Raw genomic sequence first — 13,654 nt, 5'->3', positions numbered from 1 at the left:
CATGTCTCGCGACGTAGGGTAAGTCGAGCTGCGAATCCCTGCGGGGCCCGTGCGAGCTTGCCGAAAATCAGGTCATTGAGGCTCGCTTTAGCTAAACTATTCAAGTTAGCGTCGTTTAAAGAACGAGGGTAAGCACGACGTAAAAAAAAAAAAGAGGTGCAACACGAGGACTTCCCAGGAGGTCACCCATCCTAGTACTACTCTCGCCCAAGCACGCTTAACTGCGGAGTTCTGATGGGATCCGGTGCATTAGTGCTGGTATGATCGCACCTGTTAAAGTATGCGCACACAATTATCATAAGCATGTCTCGCGACGTAGGGTAAGTCGAGCTGCGAATCCCTGCGGGCCCGTGCGAGCTTGCCGAAAATCAGGTCATTGAGGCTCGCTTTAGCTAAACTATTCAAGATAGCGTCGTTTAAAGAACGAGGGTAAGCACGACGTAAAAAAAAAAAAAAAAGAGGTGCACACGAGGACTTCCCAGGAGGTCACCCATCCTAGTACTACTCTCGCCCAAGCACGCTTAACTGCGGAGTTCTGATGGGATCCGGTGCATTAGTGCTGGTATGATCGCACCTGTTAAAGTATGCGCACACAATTATCATAAGCATGTCTCGCGACGTAGGGTAAGTCGAGCTGCGAATCCCTGCGGGGCCCGTGCGAGCTTGCCGAAAATCAGGTCATTGAGGCTCGCTTTAGCTAAACTATTCAAGTATAGCGTCGTTTAAAGAACGAGGGTAAGCACGACGTAAAAAAAAAAAAAAAAAGAGGTGCACACGAGGACTTCCCAGGAGGTCACCCATCCTAGTACTACTCTCGCCCAAGCACGCTTAACTGCGGATTCTGATGGGATCCGGTGCATTAGTGCTGGTATGATCGCACCTGTTAAAGTATGCGCACACAATTATCATAAGCATGTCTCGCGACGTAGGGTAAGTCGAGCTGCGAATCCCTGCGGGGCCCGTGCGAGCTTGCCGAAAATCAGGTCATTGAGGCTCGCTTTAGCTAAACTATTCAATATAGCGTCGTTTAAAGAACGAGGGTAAGCACGACGTAAAAAAAAAAAAAAAAGAGGTGCAACACGAGGACTTCCCAGGAGGTCACCCATCCTAGTACTACTCTCGCCCAAGCACGCTTAACTGCGGAGTTCTGATGGGATCCGGTGCATTAGTGCTGGTATGATCGCACCTGTTAAAGTATGCGCACACAATTATCATAAGCATGTCTCGCGACGTAGGGTAAGTCGAGCTGCGAATCCCTGCGGGGCCCGTGCGAGCTTGCCGAAAATCAGGTCATTGAGGCTCGCTTTAGCTAAACTATTCAAGTATAGCGTCGTTTAAAGAACGAGGGTAAGCACGACGTAAAAAAAAAAAAAAGAGGTGCAACACGAGGACTTCCCAGGAGGTCACCCATCCTAGTACTACTCTCGCCCAAGCACGCTTAACTGCGGAGTTCTGATGGGATCCGGTGCATTAGTGCTGGTATGATCGCACCTGTTAAAGTATGCGCACACAATTATCATAAGCATGTCTCGCGACGTAGGGTAAGTCGAGCTGCGAATCCCTGCGGGGCCCGTGCGAGCTTGCCGAAAATCAGGTCATTGAGGCTCGCTTTAGCTAAACTATTCAATATAGCGTCGTTTAAAGAACGAGGGTAAGCACGACGTAAAAAAAAAAAAAGAGGTGCAACACGAGGACTTCCCAGGAGGTCACCCATCCTAGTACTACTCTCGCCCAAGCACGCTTAACTGCGGAGTTCTGATGGGATCCGGTGCATTAGTGCTGGTATGATCGCACCTGTTAAAGTATGCGCACACAATTATCATAAGCATGTCTCGCGACGTAGGGTAAGTCGAGCTGCGAATCCCTGCGGGGCCCGTGCGAGCTTGCCGAAAATCAGGTCATTGAGGCTCGCTTTAGCTAAACTATTCAAGTATAGCGTCGTTTAAAGAACGAGGGTAAGCACGACGTAAAAAAAAAAAAAGAGGTGCAACACGAGGACTTCCCAGGAGGTCACCCATCCTAGTACTACTCTCGCCCAAGCACGCTTAACTGCGGAGTTCTGATGGGATCCGGTGCATTAGTGCTGGTATGATCGCACCTGTTAAAGTATGCGCACACAATTATCATAAGCATGTCTCGCGACGTAGGGTAAGTCGAGCTGCGAATCCCTGCGGGCCCGTGCGAGCTTGCCGAAAATCAGGTCATTGAGGCTCGCTTTAGCTAAACTATTCAATATAGCGTCGTTTAAAGAACGAGGGTAAGCACGACGTAAAAAAAAAAAAAAAAGAGGTGCAACACGAGGACTTCCCAGGAGGTCACCCATCCTAGTACTACTCTCGCCCAAGCACGCTTAACTGCGGAGTTCTGATGGGATCCGGTGCATTAGTGCTGGTATGATCGCACCTGTTAAAGTATGCGCACACAATTATCATAAGCATGTCTCGCGACGTAGGGTAAGTCGAGCTGCGAATCCCTGCGGGGCCCGTGCGAGCTTGCCGAAAATCAGGTCATTGAGGCTCGCTTTAGCTAAACTATTCAATATAGCGTCGTTTAAAGAACGAGGGTAAGCACGACGTAAAAAAAAAAAAAAGAGGTGCACACGAGGACTTCCCAGGAGGTCACCCATCCTAGTACTACTCTCGCCCAAGCACGCTTAACTGCGGAATTCTGATGGGATCCGGTGCATTAGTGCTGGTATGATCGCACCTGTTAAAGTATGCGCACACAATTATCATAAGCATGTCTCGCGACGTAGGGTAAGTCGAGCTGCGAATCCCTGCGGGGCCCGTGCGAGCTTGCCGAAAATCAGGTCATTGAGGCTCGCTTTAGCTAAACTATTCAATATAGCGTCGTTTAAAGAACGAGGGTAAGCACGACGTAAAAAAAAAAAAAAAAAGAGGTGCACACGAGGACTTCCCAGGAGGTCACCCATCCTAGTACTACTCTCGCCCAAGCACGCTTAACTGCGGAGTTCTGATGGGATCCGGTGCATTAGTGCTGGTATGATCGCACCTGTTAAAGTATGCGCACACAATTATCATAAGCATGTCTCGCGACGTAGGGTAAGTCGAGCTGCGAATCCCTGCGGGCCCGTGCGAGCTTGCCGAAAATCAGGTCATTGAGGCTCGCTTTAGCTAAACTATTCAATATAGCGTCGTTTAAAGAACGAGGGTAAGCACGACGTAAAAAAAAAAAAAGAGGTGCAACACGAGGACTTCCCAGGAGGTCACCCATCCTAGTACTACTCTCGCCCAAGCACGCTTAACTGCGGATTCTGATGGGATCCGGTGCATTAGTGCTGGTATGATCGCACCTGTTAAAGTATGCGCACACAATTATCATAAGCATGTCTCGCGACGTAGGGTAAGTCGAGCTGCGAATCCCTGCGGGGCCCGTGCGAGCTTGCCGAAAATCAGGTCATTGAGGCTCGCTTTAGCTAAACTATTCAATATAGCGTCGTTTAAAGAACGAGGGTAAGCACGACGTAAAAAAAAAAAAAAAGAGGTGCAACACGAGGACTTCCCAGGAGGTCACCCATCCTAGTACTACTCTCGCCCAAGCACGCTTAACTGCGGAGTTCTGATGGGATCCGGTGCATTAGTGCTGGTATGATCGCACCTGTTAAAGTATGCGCACACAATTATCATAAGCATGTCTCGCGACGTAGGGTAAGTCGAGCTGCGAATCCCTGCGGGGCCCGTGCGAGCTTGCCGAAAATCAGGTCATTGAGGCTCGCTTTAGCTAAACTATTCAAGATAGCGTCGTTTAAAGAACGAGGGTAAGCACGACGTAAAAAAAAAAAAAAGAGGTGCAACAGAGGACTTCCCAGGAGGTCACCCATCCTAGTACTACTCTCGCCCAAGCACGCTTAACTGCGGAGTTCTGATGGGATCCGGTGCATTAGTGCTGGTATGATCGCACCTATTAAAGTATGCGCACACAATTATCATAAGCATGTCTCGCGACGTAGGGTAAGTCGAGCTGCGAATCCCTGCGGGCCCGTGCGAGCTTGCCGAAAATCAGGTCATTGAGGCTCGCTTTAGCTAAACTATTCAATTAGCGTCGTTTAAAGAACGAGGGTAAGCACGACGTAAAAAAAAAAAAAAAGAGGTGCAACACGAGGACTTCCCAGGAGGTCACCCATCCTAGTACTACTCTCGCCCAAGCACGCTTAACTGCGGAGTTCTGATGGGATCCGGTGCATTAGTGCTGGTATGATCGCACCTGTTAAAGTATGCGCACACAATTATCATAAGCATGTCTCGCGACGTAGGGTAAGTCGAGCTGCGAATCCCTGCGGGGCCCGTGCGAGCTTGCCGAAAATCAGGTCATTGAGGCTCGCTTTAGCTAAACTATTCAAGATAGCGTCGTTTAAAGAACGAGGGTAAGCACGACGTAAAAAAAAAAAAAAAGAGGTGCAACACGAGGACTTCCCAGGAGGTCACCCATCCTAGTACTACTCTCGCCCAAGCACGCTTAACTGCGGAATTCTGATGGGATCCGGTGCATTAGTGCTGGTATGATCGCACCTGTTAAAGTATGCGCACACAATTATCATAAGCATGTCTCGCGACGTAGGGTAAGTCGAGCTGCGAATCCCTGCGGGGCCCGTGCGAGCTTGCCGAAAATCAGGTCATTGAGGCTCGCTTTAGCTAAACTATTCAAGTATAGCGTCGTTTAAAGAACGAGGGTAAGCACGACGTAAAAAAAAAAAAAGAGGTGCAACACGAGGACTTCCCAGGAGGTCACCCATCCTAGTACTACTCTCGCCCAAGCACGCTTAACTGCGGAGTTCTGATGGGATCCGGTGCATTAGTGCTGGTATGATCGCACCTGTTAAAGTATGCGCACACAATTATCATAAGCATGTCTCGCGACGTAGGGTAAGTCGAGCTGCGAATCCCTGCGGGGCCCGTGCGAGCTTGCCGAAAATCAGGTCATTGAGGCTCGCTTTAGCTAAACTATTCAAGATAGCGTCGTTTAAAGAACGAGGGTAAGCACGACGTAAAAAAAAAAAAAAAAAAGAGGTGCAACACGAGGACTTCCCAGGAGGTCACCCATCCTAGTACTACTCTCGCCCAAGCACGCTTAACTGCGGAGTTCTGATGGGATCCGGTGCATTAGTGCTGGTATGATCGCACCTGTTAAAGTATGCGCACACAATTATCATAAGCATGTCTCGCGACGTAGGGTAAGTCGAGCTGCGAATCCCTGCGGGCCCGTGCGAGCTTGCCGAAAATCAGGTCATTGAGGCTCGCTTTAGCTAAACTATTCAATATAGCGTCGTTTAAAGAACAGGGTAAGCACGACGTAAAAAAAAAAAAAAAGAGGTGCACACGAGGACTTCCCAGGAGGTCACCCATCCTAGTACTACTCTCGCCCAAGCACGCTTAACTGCGGAGTTCTGATGGGATCCGGTGCATTAGTGCTGGTATGATCGCACCTGTTAAAGTATGCGCACACAATTATCATAAGCATGTCTCGCGACGTAGGGTAAGTCGAGCTGCGAATCCCTGCGGGGCCCGTGCGAGCTTGCCGAAAATCAGGTCATTGAGGCTCGCTTTAGCTAAACTATTCAAGATAGCGTCGTTTAAAGAACGAGGGTAAGCACGACGTAAAAAAAAAAAAAAAGAGGTGCAACACGAGGACTTCCCAGGAGGTCACCCATCCTAGTACTACTCTCGCCCAAGCACGCTTAACTGCGGAGTTCTGATGGGATCCGGTGCATTAGTGCTGGTATGATCGCACCTATTAAAGTATGCGCACACAATTATCATAAGCATGTCTCGCGACGTAGGGTAAGTCGAGCTGCGAATCCCTGCGGGGCCCGTGCGAGCTTGCCGAAAATCAGGTCATTGAGGCTCGCTTTAGCTAAACTATTCAAGTATAGCGTCGTTTAAAGAACGAGGGTAAGCACGACGTAAAAAAAAAAAAAGAGGTGCAACACGAGGACTTCCCAGGAGGTCACCCATCCTAGTACTACTCTCGCCCAAGCACGCTTAACTGCGGAGTTCTGATGGGATCCGGTGCATTAGTGCTGGTATGATCGCACCTGTTAAAGTATGCGCACACAATTATCATAAGCATGTCTCGCGACGTAGGGTAAGTCGAGCTGCGAATCCCTGCGGGGCCCGTGCGAGCTTGCCGAAAATCAGGTCATTGAGGCTCGCTTTAGCTAAACTATTCAAATAGCGTCGTTTAAAGAACGAGGGTAAGCACGACGTAAAAAAAAAAAAAAGAGGTGCACACGAGGACTTCCCAGGAGGTCACCCATCCTAGTACTACTCTCGCCCAAGCACGCTTAACTGCGGAGTTCTGATGGGATCCGGTGCATTAGTGCTGGTATGATCGCACCTGTTAAAGTATGCGCACACAATTATCATAAGCATGTCTCGCGACGTAGGGTAAGTCGAGCTGCGAATCCCTGCGGGGCCCGTGCGAGCTTGCCGAAAATCAGGTCATTGAGGCTCGCTTTAGCTAAACTATTCAATATAGCGTCGTTTAAAGAACGAGGGTAAGCACGACGTAAAAAAAAAAAAAGAGGTGCAACACGAGGACTTCCCAGGAGGTCACCCATCCTAGTACTACTCTCGCCCAAGCACGCTTAACTGCGGAGTTCTGATGGGATCCGGTGCATTAGTGCTGGTATGATCGCACCTTTAAAGTATGCGCACACAATTATCATAAGCATGTCTCGCGACGTAGGGTAAGTCGAGCTGCGAATCCCTGCGGGGCCCGTGCGAGCTTGCCGAAAATCAGGTCATTGAGGCTCGCTTTAGCTAAACTATTCAATATAGCGTCGTTTAAAGAACGAGGGTAAGCACGACGTAAAAAAAAAAAAAAAGAGGTGCACACGAGGACTTCCCAGGAGGTCACCCATCCTAGTACTACTCTCGCCCAAGCACGCTTAACTGCGGATTCTGATGGGATCCGGTGCATTAGTGCTGGTATGATCGCACCTGTTAAAGTATGCGCACACAATTATCATAAGCATGTCTCGCGACGTAGGGTAAGTCGAGCTGCGAATCCCTGCGGGGCCCGTGCGAGCTTGCCGAAAATCAGGTCATTGAGGCTCGCTTTAGCTAAACTATTCAAGATAGCGTCGTTTAAAGAACGAGGGTAAGCACGACGTAAAAAAAAAAAAAAAGAGGTGCAACACGAGGACTTCCCAGGAGGTCACCCATCCTAGTACTACTCTCGCCCAAGCACGCTTAACTGCGGAGTTCTGATGGGATCCGGTGCATTAGTGCTGGTATGATCGCACCTATTAAAGTATGCGCACACAATTATCATAAGCATGTCTCGCGACGTAGGGTAAGTCGAGCTGCGAATCCCTGCGGGGCCCGTGCGAGCTTGCCGAAAATCAGGTCATTGAGGCTCGCTTTAGCTAAACTATTCAAGATAGCGTCGTTTAAAGAACGAGGGTAAGCACGACGTAAAAAAAAAAAAAAAGAGGTGCAACACGAGGACTTCCCAGGAGGTCACCCATCCTAGTACTACTCTCGCCCAAGCACGCTTAACTGCGGAGTTCTGATGGGATCCGGTGCATTAGTGCTGGTATGATCGCACCTGTTAAAGTATGCGCACACAATTATCATAAGCATGTCTCGCGACGTAGGGTAAGTCGAGCTGCGAATCCCTGCGGGGCCCGTGCGAGCTTGCCGAAAATCAGGTCATTGAGGCTCGCTTTAGCTAAACTATTCAAGATAGCGTCGTTTAAAGAACGAGGGTAAGCACGACGTAAAAAAAAAAAAAAAGAGGTGCAACACGAGGACTTCCCAGGAGGTCACCCATCCTAGTACTACTCTCGCCCAAGCACGCTTAACTGCGGAGTTCTGATGGGATCCGGTGCATTAGTGCTGGTATGATCGCACCTGTTAAAGTATGCGCACACAATTATCATAAGCATGTCTCGCGACGTAGGGTAAGTCGAGCTGCGAATCCCTGCGGGCCCGTGCGAGCTTGCCGAAAATCAGGTCATTGAGGCTCGCTTTAGCTAAACTATTCAAGATAGCGTCGTTTAAAGAACGAGGGTAAGCACGACGTAAAAAAAAAAAAAAGAGGTGCAACACGAGGACTTCCCAGGAGGTCACCCATCCTAGTACTACTCTCGCCCAAGCACGCTTAACTGCGGAGTTCTGATGGGATCCGGTGCATTAGTGCTGGTATGATCGCACCTGTTAAAGTATGCGCACACAATTATCATAAGCATGTCTCGCGACGTAGGGTAAGTCGAGCTGCGAATCCCTGCGGGGCCCGTGCGAGCTTGCCGAAAATCAGGTCATTGAGGCTCGCTTTAGCTAAACTATTCAATATAGCGTCGTTTAAAGAACGAGGGTAAGCACGACGTAAAAAAAAAAAAAAAGAGGTGCAACACGAGGACTTCCCAGGAGGTCACCCATCCTAGTACTACTCTCGCCCAAGCACGCTTAACTGCGGATTCTGATGGGATCCGGTGCATTAGTGCTGGTATGATCGCACCTGTTAAAGTATGCGCACACAATTATCATAAGCATGTCTCGCGACGTAGGGTAAGTCGAGCTGCGAATCCCTGCGGGGCCCGTGCGAGCTTGCCGAAAATCAGGTCATTGAGGCTCGCTTTAGCTAAACTATTCAAGATAGCGTCGTTTAAAGAACGAGGGTAAGCACGACGTAAAAAAAAAAAAAAAAAAGGTGCAACACGAGGACTTCCCAGGAGGTCACCCATCCTAGTACTACTCTCGCCCAAGCACGCTTAACTGCGGATTCTGATGGGATCCGGTGCATTAGTGCTGGTATGATCGCACCTGTTAAAGTATGCGCACACAATTATCATAAGCATGTCTCGCGACGTAGGGTAAGTCGAGCTGCGAATCCCTGCGGGCCCGTGCGAGCTTGCCGAAAATCAGGTCATTGAGGCTCGCTTTAGCTAAACTATTCAAGTATAGCGTCGTTTAAAGAACGAGGGTAAGCACGACGTAAAAAAAAAAAAAAGAGGTGCAACACGAGGACTTCCCAGGAGGTCACCCATCCTAGTACTACTCTCGCCCAAGCACGCTTAACTGCGGAGTTCTGATGGGATCCGGTGCATTAGTGCTGGTATGATCGCACCTGTTAAAGTATGCGCACACAATTATCATAAGCATGTCTCGCGACGTAGGGTAAGTCGAGCTGCGAATCCCTGCGGGGCCCGTGCGAGCTTGCCGAAAATCAGGTCATTGAGGCTCGCTTTAGCTAAACTATTCAAGATAGCGTCGTTTAAAGAACGAGGGTAAGCACGACGTAAAAAAAAAAAGAGGTGCAACACGAGGACTTCCCAGGAGGTCACCCATCCTAGTACTACTCTCGCCCAAGCACGCTTAACTGCGGAATTCTGATGGGATCCGGTGCATTAGTGCTGGTATGATCGCACCTATTAAAGTATGCGCACACAATTATCATAAGCATGTCTCGCGACGTAGGGTAAGTCGAGCTGCGAATCCCTGCGGGCCCGTGCGAGCTTGCCGAAAATCAGGTCATTGAGGCTCGCTTTAGCTAAACTATTCAAGATAGCGTCGTTTAAAGAACGAGGGTAAGCACGACGTAAAAAAAAAAAAAAAGAGGTGCAACACGAGGACTTCCCAGGAGGTCACCCATCCTAGTACTACTCTCGCCCAAGCACGCTTAACTGCGGATTCTGATGGGATCCGGTGCATTAGTGCTGGTATGATCGCACCTATTAAAGTATGCGCACACAATTATCATAAGCATGTCTCGCGACGTAGGGTAAGTCGAGCTGCGAATCCCTGCGGGGCCCGTGCGAGCTTGCCGAAAATCAGGTCATTGAGGCTCGCTTTAGCTAAACTATTCAAGATAGCGTCGTTTAAAGAACGAGGGTAAGCACGACGTAAAAAAAAAAAGGTGCAACACGAGGACTTCCCAGGAGGTCACCCATCCTAGTACTACTCTCGCCCAAGCACGCTTAACTGCGGATTCTGATGGGATCCGGTGCATTAGTGCTGGTATGATCGCACCTGTTAAAGTATGCGCACACAATTATCATAAGCATGTCTCGCGACGTAGGGTAAGTCGAGCTGCGAATCCCTGCGGGGCCGTGCGAGCTTGCCAAAATCAGGTCATTGAGGCTCGCTTTAGCTAAACTATTCAAGATAGCGTCGTTTAAAGAACGAGGGTAAGCACGACGTAAAAAAAAAAAAAAAAGGTGCAACACGAGGACTTCCCAGGAGGTCACCCATCCTAGTACTACTCTCGCCCAAGCACGCTTAACTGCGGAGTTCTGATGGGATCCGGTGCATTAGTGCTGGTATGATCGCACCTGTTAAAGTATGCGCACACAATTATCATAAGCATGTCTCGCGACGTAGGGTAAGTCGAGCTGCGAATCCCTGCGGGGCCCGTGCGAGCTTGCCGAAAATCAGGTCATTGAGGCTCGCTTTAGCTAAACTATTCAAGATAGCGTCGTTTAAAGAACGAGGGTAAGCACGACGTAAAAAAAAAAGAGGTGCAACACGAGGACTTCCCAGGAGGTCACCCATCCTAGTACTACTCTCGCCCAAGCACGCTTAACTGCGGAGTTCTGATGGGATCCGGTGCATTAGTGCTGGTATGATCGCACCTATTAAAGTATGCGCACACAATTATCATAAGCATGTCTCGCGACGTAGGGTAAGTCGAGCTGCGAATCCTGCGGGCCCGTGCGAGCTTGCCGAAAATCAGGTCATTGAGGCTCGCTTTAGCTAAACTATTCAATATAGCGTCGTTTAAAGAACAAGGGTAAGCACGACGTAAAAAAAAAAAAAAAAAAAGAGGTGCAACACGAGGACTTCCCAGGAGGTCACCCATCCTAGTACTACTCTCGCCCAAGCACGCTTAACTGCGGATTCTGATGGGATCCGGTGCATTAGTGCTGGTATGATCGCACCTTTAAAGTATGCGCACACAATTATCATAAGCATGTCTCGCGACGTAGGGTAAGTCGAGCTGCGAATCCCTGCGGGCCCGTGCGAGCTTGCCGAAAATCAGGTCATTGAGGCTCGCTTTAGCTAAACTATTCAAGATAGCGTCGTTTAAAGAACGAGGGTAAGCACGACGTAAAAAAAAAAAAAGAGGTGCAACACGAGGACTTCCCAGGAGGTCACCCATCCTAGTACTACTCTCGCCCAAGCACGCTTAACTGCGGAGTTCTGATGGGATCCGGTGCATTAGTGCTGGTATGATCGCACCTATTAAAGTATGCGCACACAATTATCATAAGCATGTCTCGCGACGTAGGGTAAGTCGAGCTGCGAATCCTCGGGGCCCGTGCGAGCTTGCCGAAAATCAGGTCATTGAGGCTCGCTTTAGCTAAACTATTCAAGATAGCGTCGTTTAAAGAACGAGGGTAAGCACGACGTAAAAAAAAAAAAAAGAGTGCAACACGAGGACTTCCCAGGAGGTCACCCATCCTAGTACTACTCTCGCCCAAGCACGCTTAACTGCGGATTCTGATGGGATCCGGTGCATTAGTGCTGGTATGATCGCACCTATTAAAGTATGCGCACACAATTATCATAAGCATGTCTCGCGACGTAGGGTAAGTCGAGCTGCGAATCCCTGCGGGCCCGTGCGAGCTTGCCGAAAATCAGGTCATTGAGGCTCGCTTTAGCTAAACTATTCAATATAGCGTCGTTTAAAGAACGAGGGTAAGCACGACGTAAAAAAAAAAAAAGGTGCAACACGAGGACTTCCCAGGAGGTCACCCATCCTAGTACTACTCTCGCCCAAGCACGCTTAACTGCGGATTCTGATGGGATCCGGTGCATTAGTGCTGGTATGATCGCACCTTTAAAGTATGCGCACACAATTATCATAAGCATGTCTCGCGACGTAGGGTAAGTCGAGCTGCGAATCCCTGCGGGGCCCGTGCGAGCTTGCCGAAAATCAGGTCATTGAGGCTCGCTTTAGCTAAACTATTCAAGATAGCGTCGTTTAAAGAACGAGGGTAAGCACGACGTAAAAAAAAAAAAAAAAAGAGGTGCACACGAGGACTTCCCAGGAGTCACCCATCCTAGTACTACTCTCGCCCAAGCACGCTTAACTGCGGAGTTCTGATGGATCCGGTGCATTAGTGCTGGTATGATCGCACCTATTAAAGTATGCGCACACAATTATCATAAGCATGTCTCGCGACGTAGGTAAGTCGAGCTGCGAATCCCTGCGGGCCCGTGGAGCTTGCAAAATCAGGTCATTGAGGCTCGCTTTAGCTAAACTATTCAATAGCGTCGTTTAAAGAACGAGGTAAGCACGACGTAAAAAAAAAAAAAGAGGTGCAACACGAGGACTTCCCAGGAGGTCACCCATCCTAGTACTACTCTCGCCCAAGCACGCTTAACTGCGGAGTTCTGATGGGATCCGGTGCATTAGTGCTGGTATGATCGCACCTGTTAAAGTATGCGCACACAATTATCATAAGCATGTCTCGCGACGTAGGGTAAGTCGAGCTGCGAATCCCTGCGGGCCCGTGCGAGCTTGCCGAAATCAGGTCATTGAGGCTCGCTTTAGCTAAACTATTCAAATAGCGTCGTTTAAAGAACAAGGGTAAGCACGACGTAAAAAAAAAAAAAGAGGTGCAACACGAGGACTTCCCAGGAGGTCACCCATCCTAGTACTACTCTCGCCCAAGCACGCTTAACTGCGGAGTTCTGATGGATCCGGTGCATTAGTGCTGGTATGATCGCACCTATTAAAGTATGCGCACACAATTATCATAAGCATGTCTCGCGACGTAGGGTAAGTCGAGCTGCGAATCCCTGCGGGCCCGTGCGAGCTTGCCGAAAATCAGGTCATTGAGGCTCGCTTTAGCTAAACTATTCAAGATAGCGTCGTTTAAAGAACGAGGGTAAGCACGACGTAAAAAAAAAAAAAAAAAGGTGCAACACGAGGACTTCCCAGGAGGTCACCCATCCTAGTACTACTCTCGCCCAAGCACGCTTAACTGCGGAGTTCTGATGGGATCCGGTGCATTAGTGCTGGTATGATCGCACCTATTAAAGTATGCGCACACAATTATCATAAGCATGTCTCGCGACGTAGGGTAAGTCGAGCTGCGAATCCCTGCGGGCCCGTGCGAGCTTGCCGAAAATCAGGTCATTGAGGCTCGCTTTAGCTAAACTATTCAAGATAGCGTCGTTTAAAGAACGAGGGTAAGCACGACGTAAAAAAAAAAAAAAAGGTGCAACAGAGACTTCCAGGAGGTCACCCATCCTAGTACTACTCTCGCCAAGCACGCTTAACTGCGGATTCTGATGGATCCGGTGCATTATGCTGGTATGATCGCACCTATTAAATATGCGCACACAATTATCATAAGCATGTCTCGCGACGTAGGTAAGTCGACTGGAATCTGGGTCGAGCTTGCCAAAATAGTCATTGAGGTCGCTTTTAATTCAGCGTCGTTTAAGACAGGGTAAGCACGACGTAAAAAAAAAAAAAAAAAAGAGGTGCAACACGAGGACTTCCCAGGAGGTCACCCATCCTAGTACTACTCGCCAGCACGCTTAACTGGATTCTATGGATCCGTGCATTATCTGGTATGTCGACTGTTAAGTATGCGCACACAATATCATAAGCATGTCCTCGCGTAGGAAGTCGAGCTGCGGTAATCCCTGCACCCCGGCGCAGCTTCCCGAAAATCGAG

The 13,654-nt window shown here is 49.2% G+C and overlaps 43 non-coding genes and 1 pseudogene across 43 annotated transcripts; all 44 read right to left on the bottom strand.

Moving 5' to 3' along the window:
- Window positions 1–153: 153 nt before the first annotated feature.
- LOC112760980 (5S ribosomal RNA) lies at window positions 154–272 on the bottom strand. Its single transcript, XR_003181391.1, has one exon. It is a non-coding gene; the product is annotated as a 5S ribosomal RNA (ribosomal RNA).
- A 186-nt stretch (window positions 273–458) lies between these two features.
- On the bottom strand, window positions 459–576 carry LOC112760129 (5S ribosomal RNA). Its single transcript, XR_003180582.1, has one exon. It is a non-coding gene; the product is annotated as a 5S ribosomal RNA (ribosomal RNA).
- Window positions 577–765: 189 nt separating this feature from the next.
- LOC112762181 (5S ribosomal RNA) lies at window positions 766–882 on the bottom strand. The gene has a single exon (XR_003182530.1). It is a non-coding gene; the product is annotated as a 5S ribosomal RNA (ribosomal RNA).
- Window positions 883–1,069: 187 nt separating this feature from the next.
- LOC112760861 (5S ribosomal RNA) lies at window positions 1,070–1,188 on the bottom strand. Its single transcript, XR_003181279.1, has one exon. It is a non-coding gene; the product is annotated as a 5S ribosomal RNA (ribosomal RNA).
- Window positions 1,189–1,374: 186 nt separating this feature from the next.
- Window positions 1,375–1,493, bottom strand: LOC112760742 (5S ribosomal RNA). The gene has a single exon (XR_003181167.1). It is a non-coding gene; the product is annotated as a 5S ribosomal RNA (ribosomal RNA).
- Window positions 1,494–1,677: 184 nt separating this feature from the next.
- Window positions 1,678–1,796, bottom strand: LOC112760626 (5S ribosomal RNA). The gene has a single exon (XR_003181058.1). It is a non-coding gene; the product is annotated as a 5S ribosomal RNA (ribosomal RNA).
- A 185-nt stretch (window positions 1,797–1,981) lies between these two features.
- LOC112760510 (5S ribosomal RNA) lies at window positions 1,982–2,100 on the bottom strand. The gene has a single exon (XR_003180947.1). It is a non-coding gene; the product is annotated as a 5S ribosomal RNA (ribosomal RNA).
- Window positions 2,101–2,286: 186 nt separating this feature from the next.
- On the bottom strand, window positions 2,287–2,405 carry LOC112760394 (5S ribosomal RNA). The gene has a single exon (XR_003180836.1). It is a non-coding gene; the product is annotated as a 5S ribosomal RNA (ribosomal RNA).
- Window positions 2,406–2,590: 185 nt separating this feature from the next.
- On the bottom strand, window positions 2,591–2,708 carry LOC112761381 (5S ribosomal RNA). Its single transcript, XR_003181778.1, has one exon. It is a non-coding gene; the product is annotated as a 5S ribosomal RNA (ribosomal RNA).
- Window positions 2,709–2,896: 188 nt separating this feature from the next.
- On the bottom strand, window positions 2,897–3,014 carry LOC112760118 (5S ribosomal RNA). The gene has a single exon (XR_003180571.1). It is a non-coding gene; the product is annotated as a 5S ribosomal RNA (ribosomal RNA).
- A 183-nt stretch (window positions 3,015–3,197) lies between these two features.
- On the bottom strand, window positions 3,198–3,315 carry LOC112760268 (5S ribosomal RNA). Its single transcript, XR_003180718.1, has one exon. It is a non-coding gene; the product is annotated as a 5S ribosomal RNA (ribosomal RNA).
- A 186-nt stretch (window positions 3,316–3,501) lies between these two features.
- Window positions 3,502–3,620, bottom strand: LOC112760275 (5S ribosomal RNA). The gene has a single exon (XR_003180724.1). It is a non-coding gene; the product is annotated as a 5S ribosomal RNA (ribosomal RNA).
- Window positions 3,621–3,805: 185 nt separating this feature from the next.
- Window positions 3,806–3,923, bottom strand: LOC112760843 (5S ribosomal RNA). Its single transcript, XR_003181262.1, has one exon. It is a non-coding gene; the product is annotated as a 5S ribosomal RNA (ribosomal RNA).
- A 184-nt stretch (window positions 3,924–4,107) lies between these two features.
- On the bottom strand, window positions 4,108–4,226 carry LOC112760159 (5S ribosomal RNA). Its single transcript, XR_003180610.1, has one exon. It is a non-coding gene; the product is annotated as a 5S ribosomal RNA (ribosomal RNA).
- Window positions 4,227–4,412: 186 nt separating this feature from the next.
- LOC112759726 (5S ribosomal RNA) lies at window positions 4,413–4,531 on the bottom strand. The gene has a single exon (XR_003180290.1). It is a non-coding gene; the product is annotated as a 5S ribosomal RNA (ribosomal RNA).
- Window positions 4,532–4,716: 185 nt separating this feature from the next.
- Window positions 4,717–4,835, bottom strand: LOC112760041 (5S ribosomal RNA). Its single transcript, XR_003180499.1, has one exon. It is a non-coding gene; the product is annotated as a 5S ribosomal RNA (ribosomal RNA).
- Window positions 4,836–5,024: 189 nt separating this feature from the next.
- LOC112759925 (5S ribosomal RNA) lies at window positions 5,025–5,143 on the bottom strand. Its single transcript, XR_003180388.1, has one exon. It is a non-coding gene; the product is annotated as a 5S ribosomal RNA (ribosomal RNA).
- Window positions 5,144–5,327: 184 nt separating this feature from the next.
- Window positions 5,328–5,445, bottom strand: LOC112760107 (5S ribosomal RNA). Its single transcript, XR_003180560.1, has one exon. It is a non-coding gene; the product is annotated as a 5S ribosomal RNA (ribosomal RNA).
- Window positions 5,446–5,631: 186 nt separating this feature from the next.
- LOC112759833 (5S ribosomal RNA) lies at window positions 5,632–5,750 on the bottom strand. The gene has a single exon (XR_003180302.1). It is a non-coding gene; the product is annotated as a 5S ribosomal RNA (ribosomal RNA).
- Window positions 5,751–5,935: 185 nt separating this feature from the next.
- Window positions 5,936–6,054, bottom strand: LOC112759732 (5S ribosomal RNA). The gene has a single exon (XR_003180291.1). It is a non-coding gene; the product is annotated as a 5S ribosomal RNA (ribosomal RNA).
- A 184-nt stretch (window positions 6,055–6,238) lies between these two features.
- On the bottom strand, window positions 6,239–6,356 carry LOC112760095 (5S ribosomal RNA). Its single transcript, XR_003180549.1, has one exon. It is a non-coding gene; the product is annotated as a 5S ribosomal RNA (ribosomal RNA).
- A 184-nt stretch (window positions 6,357–6,540) lies between these two features.
- On the bottom strand, window positions 6,541–6,659 carry LOC112759614 (5S ribosomal RNA). Its single transcript, XR_003180280.1, has one exon. It is a non-coding gene; the product is annotated as a 5S ribosomal RNA (ribosomal RNA).
- A 185-nt stretch (window positions 6,660–6,844) lies between these two features.
- On the bottom strand, window positions 6,845–6,961 carry LOC112762180 (5S ribosomal RNA). Its single transcript, XR_003182529.1, has one exon. It is a non-coding gene; the product is annotated as a 5S ribosomal RNA (ribosomal RNA).
- Window positions 6,962–7,147: 186 nt separating this feature from the next.
- Window positions 7,148–7,266, bottom strand: LOC112759497 (5S ribosomal RNA). Its single transcript, XR_003180237.1, has one exon. It is a non-coding gene; the product is annotated as a 5S ribosomal RNA (ribosomal RNA).
- Window positions 7,267–7,452: 186 nt separating this feature from the next.
- Window positions 7,453–7,571, bottom strand: LOC112759378 (5S ribosomal RNA). The gene has a single exon (XR_003180142.1). It is a non-coding gene; the product is annotated as a 5S ribosomal RNA (ribosomal RNA).
- A 186-nt stretch (window positions 7,572–7,757) lies between these two features.
- Window positions 7,758–7,876, bottom strand: LOC112759263 (5S ribosomal RNA). The gene has a single exon (XR_003180042.1). It is a non-coding gene; the product is annotated as a 5S ribosomal RNA (ribosomal RNA).
- Window positions 7,877–8,060: 184 nt separating this feature from the next.
- Window positions 8,061–8,179, bottom strand: LOC112762271 (5S ribosomal RNA). Its single transcript, XR_003182614.1, has one exon. It is a non-coding gene; the product is annotated as a 5S ribosomal RNA (ribosomal RNA).
- A 186-nt stretch (window positions 8,180–8,365) lies between these two features.
- Window positions 8,366–8,483, bottom strand: LOC112760257 (5S ribosomal RNA). The gene has a single exon (XR_003180706.1). It is a non-coding gene; the product is annotated as a 5S ribosomal RNA (ribosomal RNA).
- Window positions 8,484–8,670: 187 nt separating this feature from the next.
- LOC112760400 (5S ribosomal RNA) lies at window positions 8,671–8,788 on the bottom strand. Its single transcript, XR_003180842.1, has one exon. It is a non-coding gene; the product is annotated as a 5S ribosomal RNA (ribosomal RNA).
- Window positions 8,789–8,973: 185 nt separating this feature from the next.
- LOC112762152 (5S ribosomal RNA) lies at window positions 8,974–9,092 on the bottom strand. Its single transcript, XR_003182503.1, has one exon. It is a non-coding gene; the product is annotated as a 5S ribosomal RNA (ribosomal RNA).
- Window positions 9,093–9,274: 182 nt separating this feature from the next.
- Window positions 9,275–9,393, bottom strand: LOC112759715 (5S ribosomal RNA). The gene has a single exon (XR_003180289.1). It is a non-coding gene; the product is annotated as a 5S ribosomal RNA (ribosomal RNA).
- Window positions 9,394–9,578: 185 nt separating this feature from the next.
- On the bottom strand, window positions 9,579–9,696 carry LOC112760245 (5S ribosomal RNA). The gene has a single exon (XR_003180695.1). It is a non-coding gene; the product is annotated as a 5S ribosomal RNA (ribosomal RNA).
- A 180-nt stretch (window positions 9,697–9,876) lies between these two features.
- LOC112760387 (5S ribosomal RNA) lies at window positions 9,877–9,994 on the bottom strand. The gene has a single exon (XR_003180830.1). It is a non-coding gene; the product is annotated as a 5S ribosomal RNA (ribosomal RNA).
- A 183-nt stretch (window positions 9,995–10,177) lies between these two features.
- Window positions 10,178–10,296, bottom strand: LOC112762110 (5S ribosomal RNA). The gene has a single exon (XR_003182464.1). It is a non-coding gene; the product is annotated as a 5S ribosomal RNA (ribosomal RNA).
- Window positions 10,297–10,477: 181 nt separating this feature from the next.
- On the bottom strand, window positions 10,478–10,596 carry LOC112761505 (5S ribosomal RNA). The gene has a single exon (XR_003181898.1). It is a non-coding gene; the product is annotated as a 5S ribosomal RNA (ribosomal RNA).
- A 188-nt stretch (window positions 10,597–10,784) lies between these two features.
- LOC112760233 (5S ribosomal RNA) lies at window positions 10,785–10,902 on the bottom strand. Its single transcript, XR_003180683.1, has one exon. It is a non-coding gene; the product is annotated as a 5S ribosomal RNA (ribosomal RNA).
- Window positions 10,903–11,084: 182 nt separating this feature from the next.
- On the bottom strand, window positions 11,085–11,203 carry LOC112760334 (5S ribosomal RNA). The gene has a single exon (XR_003180780.1). It is a non-coding gene; the product is annotated as a 5S ribosomal RNA (ribosomal RNA).
- Window positions 11,204–11,385: 182 nt separating this feature from the next.
- On the bottom strand, window positions 11,386–11,503 carry LOC112761428 (5S ribosomal RNA). Its single transcript, XR_003181820.1, has one exon. It is a non-coding gene; the product is annotated as a 5S ribosomal RNA (ribosomal RNA).
- A 181-nt stretch (window positions 11,504–11,684) lies between these two features.
- LOC112760375 (5S ribosomal RNA) lies at window positions 11,685–11,802 on the bottom strand. Its single transcript, XR_003180819.1, has one exon. It is a non-coding gene; the product is annotated as a 5S ribosomal RNA (ribosomal RNA).
- A 187-nt stretch (window positions 11,803–11,989) lies between these two features.
- Window positions 11,990–12,105, bottom strand: LOC112759415 (5S ribosomal RNA). Its single transcript, XR_003180170.1, has one exon. It is a non-coding gene; the product is annotated as a 5S ribosomal RNA (ribosomal RNA).
- Window positions 12,106–12,281: 176 nt separating this feature from the next.
- Window positions 12,282–12,400, bottom strand: LOC112759207 (5S ribosomal RNA). Its single transcript, XR_003179986.1, has one exon. It is a non-coding gene; the product is annotated as a 5S ribosomal RNA (ribosomal RNA).
- Window positions 12,401–12,581: 181 nt separating this feature from the next.
- Window positions 12,582–12,699, bottom strand: LOC112760293 (5S ribosomal RNA). Its single transcript, XR_003180741.1, has one exon. It is a non-coding gene; the product is annotated as a 5S ribosomal RNA (ribosomal RNA).
- A 185-nt stretch (window positions 12,700–12,884) lies between these two features.
- On the bottom strand, window positions 12,885–13,003 carry LOC112762099 (5S ribosomal RNA). The gene has a single exon (XR_003182453.1). It is a non-coding gene; the product is annotated as a 5S ribosomal RNA (ribosomal RNA).
- Window positions 13,004–13,186: 183 nt separating this feature from the next.
- Window positions 13,187–13,298, bottom strand: LOC112759827 (5S ribosomal RNA; annotated as a pseudogene).
- Window positions 13,299–13,654: the final 356 nt, after the last annotated feature.

This window comes from Arachis hypogaea, chromosome 16 (assembly GCF_003086295.3).
Source record: "Arachis hypogaea cultivar Tifrunner chromosome 16, arahy.Tifrunner.gnm2.J5K5, whole genome shotgun sequence".
Classification (NCBI taxonomy): domain Eukaryota; kingdom Viridiplantae; phylum Streptophyta; class Magnoliopsida; order Fabales; family Fabaceae; genus Arachis; species Arachis hypogaea.
The sequence above is the reverse complement of the archived record's forward strand: the minus strand, read 5'-3'. Positions and strand labels throughout refer to the sequence as shown.